Source organism: Coloeus monedula (assembly GCF_965178545.1).
Source record: "Coloeus monedula genome assembly, chromosome: 3".
Lineage (NCBI taxonomy): Eukaryota > Metazoa > Chordata > Aves > Passeriformes > Corvidae > Coloeus > Coloeus monedula.
The window spans coordinates 49,845,132-49,857,479 of NC_138783.1; the positions used below are offsets into that span (position 1 = coordinate 49,845,132).

The following is a 12,348-nucleotide window of genomic DNA, read 5'->3' on the forward strand; positions in this document are numbered from 1 at the left end:
GTGTCAGGAGAAAGTTCTTCTCCCAGAGGGTGATTGGGCACTGGAACAGGCTCCCCAGGGAAGTGGTCACAGCACCAGCCTGACAGAGTTCAAGAAGAGTTCGGACACTGCTCCAATCACATGGTGTGATTCTTGGGGTGTCCTGTACAGGGCCAGGAGTTGGACTCGATGATCCTCATGGGTCCCTTCCAACTCAGCTTATTCTATGATTCTATAATAAATGCAGCATTTATCTGTAGCAGCGAGAAGAAACCACATCGCTTTTCTGTTTGCGTTTTCCTGTAAGGCCACCCCTCAAACTCTTGCACTCACTGAAGCAAGAGCAAAGGGCTCAATTTGTGACTTATGCTACTTTTTCTGCTCTTTCTCCGCAGTTAAGCGACTTTACTCCTTATTTTTTTTACAACAATCCTTTAATAATTCGTTGTTTTGGGACAGTGCTTGCCTCAGTCGCCCACAGCGCACACCAGCGAGAGCCGGCCGGGGCCCACCCTCATCCCCTCTCGGGCCGGGCCGCGGGCTGTGGGTGCTGCCCGCGCGGGCCGGCAGGGGGCGCTGCTGCCCCGCGCTGGCTGCGCTCGCTCCCCTCGGCGGTTCCATTGGAGCAGCCGGAGACGAGTTGGCGCCATTTTGAAGCCGGCGGGGGGACCGGGGCGAGCTGCGGAAGGGGAGGGGGCTGGCGGCGATTGGCTGCGGCGGCGGCGGCGGCAGCGCCTCTCCGAGCCCGGAGCGGCGGCAGCGCGGAGCGGACCCGCCTGCGACCAGCGAGGGGAGGCAGCTGCGGCGGGGTAAGGAGCGCGGCACCTCGGCCGCGGGTACCCCCACCCCGTCCCCACTCCATTTTCCCTTCCCGGGGGCGTGGGGGGCGCCCGCCCGGACCGAGCTCCGCGGCCAGCGCTGGAGGAGGAGGGGAGTGGAGGAGGGAGCGGGAGGGCAGAGCTCCCCTTGGCCCGTGGTGGAGCTCCCCCTTCCCATCCCCCTCGCCCCTCGGCGGGGCTGCTCCCCTCCCCCCTTTCCCGTGGCCGCCGTCAAATACGAAATTTTTCCCCTCTCCCGCCCGGCAGCCTGGGCGATGGGGTGACCTTGGCTGGGGTGCGCGGGGGCCCGGGGGTCACTCCCTCGCCCTGGTGGCCCGGCGGGCGGTGTCGCGCCCAGCGCTGGTGGCTCTCCTCGCGGCGCGAAGTGGAGGGGGGGGGCGGGGAGGCTGCTCGCCCGTGGCGGTGAGTGAGTGAGTGATCGCGGTTCCCTGGGTGTCCCTTTCCTCCCTGCCCTGGGCGTCCCCTCCCTCCCTGCCTGCCCCAGGCAGCCGGCCTGGTCCCCGCTCCGCGGGGCAGCACGGGGCTCCCGCCGCCCCGCGCGGCTGCTGCCCGGGCTGAGCGCGGGGACATCCCGGTCCCCTCCCCGCCCGGTTCGGTTTCTCCGCGCCGCACTTCGCAGTGCTCCTGAGCGGGAAGAGCTGCTGAGGACCGCGGTGTGGTGGGTCCCTACTTGTGTGCGAGCCCAGTTCTTTCATGCTGCCTTAGCTTTTTTTTTTTTTGTCCCCCCTTTCCTTTCCTTTCCTCCTCTTTTTCCCTCCCACTTTGCATCAGGCTCTGTTAGAAAGCGCTCGAGAAGGGAGGACGGGGGGGGGGGGCGGCGGTTGCCGCCGCCTGGTAGATGAAAAACTATTAATTTTAAATCTGAATTGCCAGATGGAGAATGGTTAATTTATAGGTTATGTATTGTTTACGTTGAGAGCCTCCGGTCAGGAATTTAGGTCCGTAACTTCATCCCGCTGCAAATAAATCACTATCTGTTCTTCAAAACAAATCAACAATTAATGACGGTGAGCAGTCCTGGAAAACTAAACTGTAGCAGACCAGCTCCTACAGAGGTGGATTTTGTCTTGCCAGCCTTATTCTGACTTTTATGCTTGCTTGCTGCGCGGTTGCTTTCTGAGAGCTGTGATTATTTAGTTAGGCGTTATGTTTTCCCGTTTACCACAACTGCTGAAGCGTTCTCGTGTTGGTCTTTGTTTTGTGCTTGCCGGGTAGGTGCTTTGGCTGGAATTGATTTCTCTTCACTGGGGATGGAATAGAAGGAGCATTGAAAATTTGAGTGGCTTTATAGTTGAAAACTAATGTCAAATCACGTTTTGGGAAGGGGGTAAGACGACGTGCATTCTTTCAGGTTTTCTCCCTCCAAACTAGTGGAGTTGTTCAGTTTTCAGGTGGTAGAAATTTTGCTTGATATGTCTTGTATGTACTACAGATATGCTAAATATTATACTGTGTAAAGTAATACCTCAAAAAGAAGTGAAACAACTGAATGTATGCCATGCTCAGAACACCTGAAAGGAGACTGACAGTGGCAGGCCATCAGGTAAGGTAGTTTAGCAGAGGTGTGTGGATCATGTTCATCACAGTGTTTGAAAGCATGCACTGCTGGAGAAAGTAGTTTAGTACTTCAGCACTTGCATGACATCTTGTGTCTATGTCTGAAGCCAGGTTGAACTTAATTACTGTAAGGTGGGGAGTATGATGTGTCTGGGTGTGGTGTGGTGTTTTGTTAGGGGTTTTTTTTAAAGATCCTGTACTGTAGTATGTGCCTATGCGTTTCTTGCGTCCTCTTTACTAGTTAGTATGCAGACTGGGTAAGCTATAGTTCAATTTTTGATGAAACAACTAAATAAATTAAAATGGAAAATCATATGTTTAGCACTTGTATGCAACTTCTTTTTCCTCTTATAAGTATTGAATTTAGACTTTATCTGTCATGCTTACTTATGGACTGAAATTGAGCAAGTCACCTAAGTTGTTATTAAGCTGTAATTAAACATATAAAAGCCAACAGTCACTGCTAGCATTTGGAAAAGCACAGTAATGAAATATGGGCATAACCTCAGGCATTTTCCTTTTTAATCTGTAGAACAGGAGGTTCTGTTACCTCCTGTAGATTGAGAGAGATGCATTTTCTTTTGGGATATGTTGCTTTCTACCAGGCTTTCAGGTTAAGCCTTTTTCCTCTTTCTTTTTTCAGTCACTCAACTTACAGTCATACAGAGGAGTGAGGGGCTCTATGGGTATGTGTATGTATGGGTATGAGTCTTCTGGTTTAGTAAAGGATTTTCATTTAAAGGTGTTTGGAGGTAATGTTTTTTTTTTTTTCTTTAAACCTGAGTTGGGAGAGGTGATAAAGATAACTTGTTGCACAAGGGAGAATTTTCATGGTGCAACAAATAAGAAAATATGAAGCTGAACAGTAAAAGCATGCAAAACTGGAGTTGGAAGGAAAATGTGATACTGCAACTCATTATTTTTCCCTATCAATTTCACTCTAATATCCCTATCCCTTCATATTGCTTGCCCCAAATATTATGCCAAGTAAAAGGAAGGTATGCCTTTCCTGCTGCCTTCAGAGAAGTTCCTTTTTAGAATCAAAAAGTAGTTCTGATATGTGGAACATTATATTACCGCTTGTCAGTATCATTCTCCTTTTATCAGATATCTAAAGTAATGGTGTTTTTACTCTTAGCACAAAATGTCAATACTGCAACCTGAAATAATCTTTGGATAGACTGAGAGAATATTGGAGGCTTTCAGTCAATTCTGAAACTAGGTGGTAAGGGAAAACTGGGGAAACTTTTAAAAGATGTGTTAGTGTGTCAGTCCTTAGTGGTGAAGTGTTGCGTTAATTTTCCAGATTTGTAGACCCTCTGGACTGTCTGAACAGCACTGATAGATCCTGGTAGGAATCAAGGCTTTTAAAGAATTGTAAAATATATGCTTTAAAAAAAGAATCTTTTTTTGCCCTCAGAGATTGAACATCTAAAAGTCAAGGCTGCGCATATATATAAATTACCTACCTATTGCTTTTCCATTGGTAGCCTCTTCAGTTGAATGTGGTCTTGTAGAAAAGCTGAGGGGTTTTTTGTCTGCTTAGTTCTGTTACTAAGAACAGAACTTAGTATAGTTCTGTAAAGTAAAAATAAAATATATCAAAAGTGAAGTGTATGAATGAAAATTAACCTTGTTATTTTAGGAAGTTAGTGGTTTGTTTCAAAACCTCTTTGGAACATTTAGAATTCCACAATAAAAAAAGCTGATTATGCGAATATTTGCTGTAACAAACCCAACTTGAAAGAATTCAATGAAATACAAGTAGTATTTTAGTTTCACTTCTAAGAATCAAAATGTTAACACTTCCATTCTTTTTAAAGGTTATTACTGTCTGTCTCAGTGTATACTGCTGTTCAGTCTTTTCTAAAATATGAAGAAGTCCTTGAAGTAGCTTCTGAGGATTAAAATCTCTATTACTTTGTCCCTATCTGTGGAATTTACTCTTTTGCATCCCACCCCAAGCACTGGAGAAACATTCTGCAGCATTCAGCTTGTTTAATACTGCCTGATCTTCAGTTCTATTTTTTCAGCTCACAACAACTTTGGTATTAATATGCTTCAAGAAATAATAATAAAAAAGTGCCATACATCATTGGGAACAGATGGGGATGTTTGTACTAATCATCCTGTGTCTGTCACCATTTATATGGGAGTACCGTAACCAGGGATCAGGACCCCATCTGGGGTTTTCTAATTTAGACCCTGTTCTTTAAAGATCGATTCCAGACAACACACAACTACCTGTGTGTACTTTTTATCTGACTTAATTAGGAATCCTGGTGGATGTTTCTGCTGCTGAAATGAGATGCTTCACTTGCATGCTTTTTATGCAAGAAATAAAGACCTATATATAAACTGGCACAATGGACAAATAAAGACATGAAGTTAGCAGTCAAAAATGTTATTGTCTTAATTGCTTCCATTGTAGTCACCTAAACTACATTTTCATGCAACAGAATGGCCTGAGTTGGAAAGGACCTTAACGATTGTATAGTTCCAACTGCCCTGCCATGGACAGGGAACTTTCCACTAGACCAGGTTTCTCAGAACCGCACTCAACCTGTCCTTAAACACTTCCAGGGATGGGGCATCCACAAACTCTGTGGGCAGCCTTTTCCAGTGTCTCACTACCCTCAGAGTAAAGAACTTTCCCCCGATATCTAATCTAAACCTATTCTCAGTTTGAAGCCAATCCCTCTTGTCCTGTCACTGTATGCTCTTGTGAAAAGTCCCTTCATCTTTCTTGTAGGCTCCCTTCAGGTACTGGAAGGTCACAATTAGGTCACCCCAAAGCCTTCTCTCCTTCAGGCTGAACAATCCCAATTTTCTCAGCCTTTCCTCATAGGAGAGGTGTTCCATACCTCTAATCAACTTTGTGGCATTCCTCTGGACTTGCTGGCTGATGTCCTTCCTGTGCTGGGGACAGATGTCTGTAGCTCTTTTAAAGAGTATTAGATTCAGCTAAAATGTGATCACTTTGGAAGTCACTCTTGAGAAGTTGGTTGTCCACAACTTCTGCCAAAGCAGCCTTTGGTTCTCTCTGACACATCCCAGTATATCCACATTGTAGCTCAATTCAATGTCAGAAACCTTCATTCTGAAAGTCTTAGGAAGAAAGGGAACAGATAAAAAACTACGACAAGGAAAAAACCAACCAACCAAAAACCTAACAGTTACTCACAGTAAGTACAAACATACTGCTTGTGAGGAAGTCCTGAAAAAAATTTACATCAAAACTTTCTGTATGTAGTCTTTGGGCCACCTTGAGTTTGACTGTTCACTTCTGTTAGTACTGCTTTGTTACTTAGATGTACATTCCAATGAAGACAATCAGATCTCTAGGAAATCTTTGTCACCACATATGTTAGGTTTTGTTCTTAACAAAAAAGAATTGAATTGTTGTCAGTTATGAGAAATGAGCAGAAGAAGCTTCATGGAAACTTGTAGTTACATTTAGGGATTTTTTTTTTCTCCGCATCTACCTATGTAAAATTTCAAAGACTTTTCTTGGGGAAAGTGTACAGAGATGCTAGGCAGCTTGCCATTAGGTGTGATATTTTCTCTGATAATTTTTTTGGTTTTGTTACTTGGCAGTTCAGTATGAAGCATTATGTGTAGTTCCTGAACACAGAAACAAAGGCTATAGAAGTAACTGTAACTTTTTGTGTCATCAGTTTGTGAAAGCTTTTGTGAGGTACAATGCCTCTGGACAGTCCAAGTGCCACCCAGTGCTTTTCAAAAGTCTAAGGGAGATGAATTCACCTAATTCAGGGTATAAAATAAAGTTTACATTTGCTTTTCTTCCTCTGAGTATGAACTGGTCAGAATAAGGTTATAACTTTTGCTTTCCTGGGTTTTCAAAACGGAGGAAAGAATAGATAAGCCAATGGTAAACTCTTCAGAAGAGTTGTGAGGAAGTTTTTCAGAGAGGCAACAAACAGGAGATGCATTTCCTCTTCCATTTGCCCAACTTAGATCATGCAGTTTGTAATTCCTTCAGTTACAGAAATGCTTCCAAGAACTGAGAAAAGAGATTTCGATACGTGTACAGTTTCTAGAAAGACGTATTCTGCACTCTTTTTTTAAAGACTGGCTAATCTGTACTTTGAGAATATGGAACATTTCTAAAGTTTTCCCCAAAGTTACAAATGCTGGCTGTAGTAAGTTCTGCATTAGGTTGTCCATACTGCATTTTGTGTGTGTATAAATATAAAAGCACATTTAGAGTAACTTTTTATTTCTTGATGGGCCATTGCCCCTTGAATCTTCTGTATTACATTAAAAAAGCTTTAAAACAAGGTTAAAATTACAAATTCTTTTTAAAAATAGTAAACAGTTTAAATTAATTTCTGTCCTTCTAAGTATATGTTGTGATAGTCTTTCGTTGTAATGTTGGGGTTTTTTTCAAGCAGGTGTATTTAGGAATTAGAACTGCATATCAAAGTCAGCAGACTTCTTTTCCAAAAGCTGGAAAATGTAAAATGAATTGACAGAGGACTGTGGGAAGGGAAAAGCGCATCTAGTAATTTGAATGATTGAATGTCACTTTGGGATACTGGAATTCATTCTTTCTGTCAGTTTCTTGTGATCCCAGGCAAGTCTGTTTAAACCAAACTTCCCACAAGAGTTTATTAATAGTGCATTGATTTCCTGGGAGACAGGCTTTAGACCCAGACTACTTCTGCTTGGCTCAACAGATGCTTTAGTTTAAGATGCAGCGCTGGATAAATTGGCATACTTTAAAAGTTGTGCCCTAAATTCCTCTAACCGTACAGGCAAAATTGGTGGCTAGTTCTTAAATTTCAATCTGTAACTTGGGTTCGTCATCTACGAAATGAGACGAATACTTACTTTTATGAAAAATTTGTGAAAGTGTTGCAAAACCAAGTTTTTTTTATGGCACACTAAGATAATACAGCCATGAAGCCTTACAAAAGTCGAGTAAGAAATAAAGTCTCTTCAGAGTGTGGCTTAGAGTATAATAAAGGACACACGTAAAATTATAAGGAGAAAAGTTGAATAGCTTCTTTGCTTTGAGTGAGAAAGAAATCCTGTGGTGTGGAAAAAAAGTAGTGAAGGATCAGGTATATCAGTTCCTTTGTGTGTGTTCTCTTTAATATTGTATAAGAAACTTTAATTCTGTTTCTTAACTCTTAATAACTGCTTTTACAACTATTTCTGTATTTTTGCTGTTCCTTTTGAAGCAAACTTAGTAAATAAATTCACTGTATGGTGGTGCTCCTCTCAGTCTTTAGGTTGTAACCTTTAGCTTTGTGTATCTATGACTAATTGATGGAATGCTGTTAGTAGTAATAAGTTTTCTCTTTTAGCAGCTTTATGTGGGGTGAGGGATGAGAGCTTTTCAGTGGATTCTTGCAAGTATTTGTTATTGGTAGAAGGGCAGTGTAACGTGGCGTTTGCACGCTGTATGCTCTGGAAAGGACTGAGATCTGCTGGGGCTGCATTCCCCTCCTGCCAGCTGCAGCTGATCTTTCTACTCTGGTCTCTCATTAGTGACTTCTCCATCTAGTTTGTCTTCATACCTCTTGGGCTTCTGATTCACGTCCTTCATTGTACCTTGTACTTCCTCTGTCACCTTCTTCAACATGTCTTAGGCTTTACAGAATCATAGAATGGATGAGGTTGGAAGGGATCACTGGAGGTCATCTAGTCCAGCCCCCTGGCTCAAACAGTATCCCCTGGAGCATATTATTTGAGACTATGTCCTGATGGCTTTTGGATGTCTCTGGGGAAGGAGACTTTACATTCTCTCTAGGCAGCCTACTTCAGTGCTCAGTCATCCCTATGGAAAAGGAGTTCTTCCTTGTGTTCAGATGGAACTTTGTGCATCAGTTTCTGCCCATTGCCTCTGTCCTATTGCATGGCACCACAGTGAAGAGCCTGGTTCCATCCTCTTGATGCCCTCCCTTCAGATACTTACATACATTGTGCATTTTAGGAACCTCAAGGCTGATAGGGTATGTCAGCTGTGGTGTATGGTGGTGGGGTTTTGTTTGTTTGTTTGGAATTTTTTGTGCATTTTGTTTCTACTTTTTCCTTTTTTTTTTTTCTTTTTCTCCCCTCTCTCATTAACTTTGCATCTTGGTTGAATGCCTGTCCTGTAACCCCTAAACTTTCTAGTCCATTTGTCTAATAGAGCTTGTTGGTCCCTGCAGTGGAGTTAGTGTGTCCAAACCTCAGTTGTTTCTATGGTAAACTGAGCTTTTTGTCTTAATTAAGACAGACTGCTCTTGAGCTGAGAATCTGGCTGAGGTGTGAACAAATCCAGCTTTTTGTGCTAAAGAAACAGCAACATCTGGCAGTAAGCAGACAGGTGGATTAGTGATGGATTCAGCTGTCAGCGGGATTTACCAGATGTGTTTGTTAGTCTGGTTTGGCTATGTTAACCTTCTAACTTCAGGGGAATAAGGAGAGAGCAACCTATAGTGTGTGCCTGAATAGTTCTTGTACCTTAAGTAATAGGTGGAAACTCTCTGAACTCTTGTATTATGATTGTATGCTTACAGTCATAGTGGAAGCAGCTATATTTATTAATAATTTAAAACTTGCTCCTTTCAGTTGCAAAACATGTCCTTTTAAAATAAATAAGGATTAATTTCTTATAGGTGTTACTTGTGTCCCAGTGGTTTCTATTTATGGAACACAATCCTGTGGGGAGTGTATACATTTTTTTGTCATTGTTTTTGATTTGATTTTTTGTTAATGCTCTCCTGGGTAGGAAGAGAGGTCTTCCTTGGGAGTGAGTTACAAGGTATTGTAAGGCAATGATCCAGTCTAGTAAAATGAGGTCTGTGTCCTTACTGCACATCAGCACAGATCTGAGCCTGACGGAAGCACACCACGAGTTTGTCTATCATTGTGCAGCAAATGTGGCATAGAACCATAGAAATTCTCAAGCTGGAAGGAACTCATAAGGGTCATGAAGTCCAACTCCCTGCTTCACACAGGACTACCTAAAACTAAATTGTATAATTGAGAATGTTGTGTAGACATTCCTTGAACAGGTTTGGTGCCATGGCCACTTTGCTGGGGAAGCCTGTACCAGTGACCGACCACCTGTCAGTGAAGAACCTTTTTCTAAAGTCACAGTCTGAACTTCCTCTGATGCAGCTTCATTCCATCTCCTTGTGTCCTAATGTGAGTGATGAGCTGCAACTGAAGGATAGGATAACTAAATATTAAACATGAACTTCAAAACAAAACAAACCAGAATTTGGACATTTACTATCAAGAAAGTTGACATAGCTGTACATATGCGCCTGTTTATACCAAAATCAGGATTAAAATGTACCAATGTAGGTAAATTTCTGAAAGTGGCTTACAAAGAAGAGGGAGACAGACTCCACTCAGTGATGCCCAGTAATAGATCCAGAGGTAATGTGCACAAACAAGAGGGTCCTTCTGAATGTTTTCACTGTGACAGTAATCAAGAGCCAGCATGGGTTGCTCTGGGATTTTGCAGTCACTATCCTGGGAGATCCTCAAAAGCTATCTGGATGCACTCCTTGGCAAACCGGCTTCAGGCGACCCTTCTTCAGCAGGGAAATTTGACCAGATGTCCTCCAGAGGTCCCTTCCAACCTCAACCATTCGGTGAAAATTCAACCCCATAGGGCTAAATAATTGTAAGGGTATTAGAAAAAGTTACAGGAGTCAATATATTATTGGCAGAGAATTTACATGTTGGTCAAGTGTTGAGGTAGGTGTCAAAGGTAAGTTAAGACTTAAATATTAAAAGAATCTTCAGCTTTTTTATTGAAGTGATCTTACTGGTAGATTCATATATGATGATATATAGTAGATCCTGAAACTGCTGTTGGTCCTTGTGGTCTTACAATGCACTTAGTTCAACTGGTTGCAGTATGTCTTCATCTGATTTGTGCTTTGTGATCAGTTACGGGTTCTTTCTCTGTCTTTGGGGTCACAGTTATTTTTTCAGTCTGCTTTCCTGTCACAGTTTTGCAAAAAGCAAAATAAAATGTTTTAGCTGGGAAGAAAAGCTGAACTGATAGAAGCCATCTGGGTAGACAACCTCTGTTTGTAAAACACCCAGCTGAATGTGGTTTTGGTACTAAGATTGCTATAGGCAGGTATATTATAAACTTGTATTTATAATTCATATTGACTTGGATGGACTGTTGTTTAGAAGAACATCCGACTTTGCAGTTCAATACCCATGTTTTCTTTTAGGTCTTACAGTTCAATCCATCCCACTAGCATTCTTTGTTTGATCTTTAATAATTCTGTACCAAATAATCTGCAGTAGGATGTAAAACATATAATTTTGTATTTTTTAAAATTATATGCAAAGTTAAGCATGGAAGGGCATTTCATTTACGATATAAATTCTGACTTGTTACAAAAACACCTTTATATTGATTGACCAGTGTGAAACTTTACAAAATGTCATTTTGCTTCTATGGTAGCATACTAGTATTCTTATATTTTTTGGGTTTTTTTGTATTTTAGTTGCTTATTTTATTTATTGATAGTATTTTATTTTGTTTTTTTAGTATTCTTAGTGTTGGGGTTTTTTTCTTGGGAGGGATGTTGGTTTAATTTTAATTCTTACCAAGAACCCTCCAAACAAAAAAACCAACAAAGTTTCATGGTTAGACTCAGTAAGGCATTTTTAGCCAAATAAATGGTATGCTAAAATAATACCAAGTGTTGTTTCCTCCCAAGGGGCAACACAGAGATTAAACTTGATTTGTGCCTGATGTCTGCGTGTTGTAGTTGTCTTCTGCTTCCTGTTATGTTCCCCTTATTTTCCTCATGGCTTTTATGCCATTCTTGCATGGTTTTTTTTCTCCCCTTGTGTGAGTACTACAGCTGCTAATCATTTGAAATTACGTAATGCAAGATATCTGAGTTTCTGTGACTGCTTTTTGTTAGTCTGTTTTGAAACTAGTTAATGTAAAGGGAAAGAATAATTCCTGCCTCTTTTCTCCCATTCTTTTCTAGCAGTTGTAGAAAGGAAACAAATAATTCCTGCCTCACTAATCCTTAAAGTAACTTCCCTGCTAAAAGAGGGCTGTGTCAGTATTATGATCATAAACCAGTAATATTGTTAGTGATTTTTGATACCTAGGCTGGTTGTCAGTTCTTCTCTTCTTTTAAAGTACCAGCCTAAGAACTTCCAGTGTTTCTGGCGATTCTGGAAAAAGAATGTTTTGTGGACTTCTGGGTCTGCTTTTCAAATAACTATTCATATACCATATGAAAGCAAGGTATTAATCTGTATATTGATCAAGATGTACCGTATTCTGTTTGGATATTTTGCTTCAGTTACTGACAAGAAAGTAATTCCTAAGTTTTGATTTAAAAACTAGAAGTCTGCCTCTCATGATCAGTTTTTTCTTCACTGAGCTATTTATCTTCGAACTCTTGTCTTATTGGTGGTTAATTTTCTTTGGGTGGGATCTCCTAGTATTTCTGGGATTTATGGTGATTTCTGCCTCTCTTCTACGTACCCTCCTGACAGTCTCTTCTTGTCGCCTCTGTGTATGTGCTGTCCTCATGTAATAGACTTCACGTGTGCTTCTTCCAGTTTAAATTATCTGGATGATAGGTGCTGGTAGCTGCACACAGTATTCCAAGCAAGTTCTTGCCAGTACCTTAAAATGGGTGGTAGCTATTGAGGTTTTGGTTTTGTGAGGGTTGGTTTGTTGGTTCCACAGAATCACAGAATGGGTCAGGTTAGAAGGGACCACAGTGGGTCATCTGGTCCAACCTCTCCGCTCAAGCAGGGTCGCCCTAGATCACATTGCACAGTATTGTGTCCAAATAGTGCTTGAATATCTTCAGTGGGGAGAGGAGGTTCTTGAAGTACCTTGTCTTATAATTAATGCTGAATAGAAAAATCACCATGAGACTATACTTTGACCTAGGCATTGGACCCCTCTTTAGACCCCTGTTGTCTTCCCCTTACAGCTGATATTTTTTCTGAG

General features: G+C 41.8%; 1 protein-coding gene across 3 annotated transcripts in view; it reads left to right on the forward strand.

Annotated features, from left to right (window-relative positions):
- Positions 1 to 683: 683 nt before the first annotated feature.
- PDS5B (PDS5 cohesin associated factor B) overlaps positions 684 to 12,348 on the forward strand; it is a 98,646-nt gene continuing 86,981 nt past the window's right edge. For all 3 annotated transcript variants that reach the window (XM_082278144.1, XM_082278146.1, XM_082278145.1), the window contains exon 1: positions 684 to 788. The gene's annotated coding sequence lies outside the window, so the exon portion shown is untranslated. The remainder of the gene's footprint in view (positions 789 to 12,348) is intronic.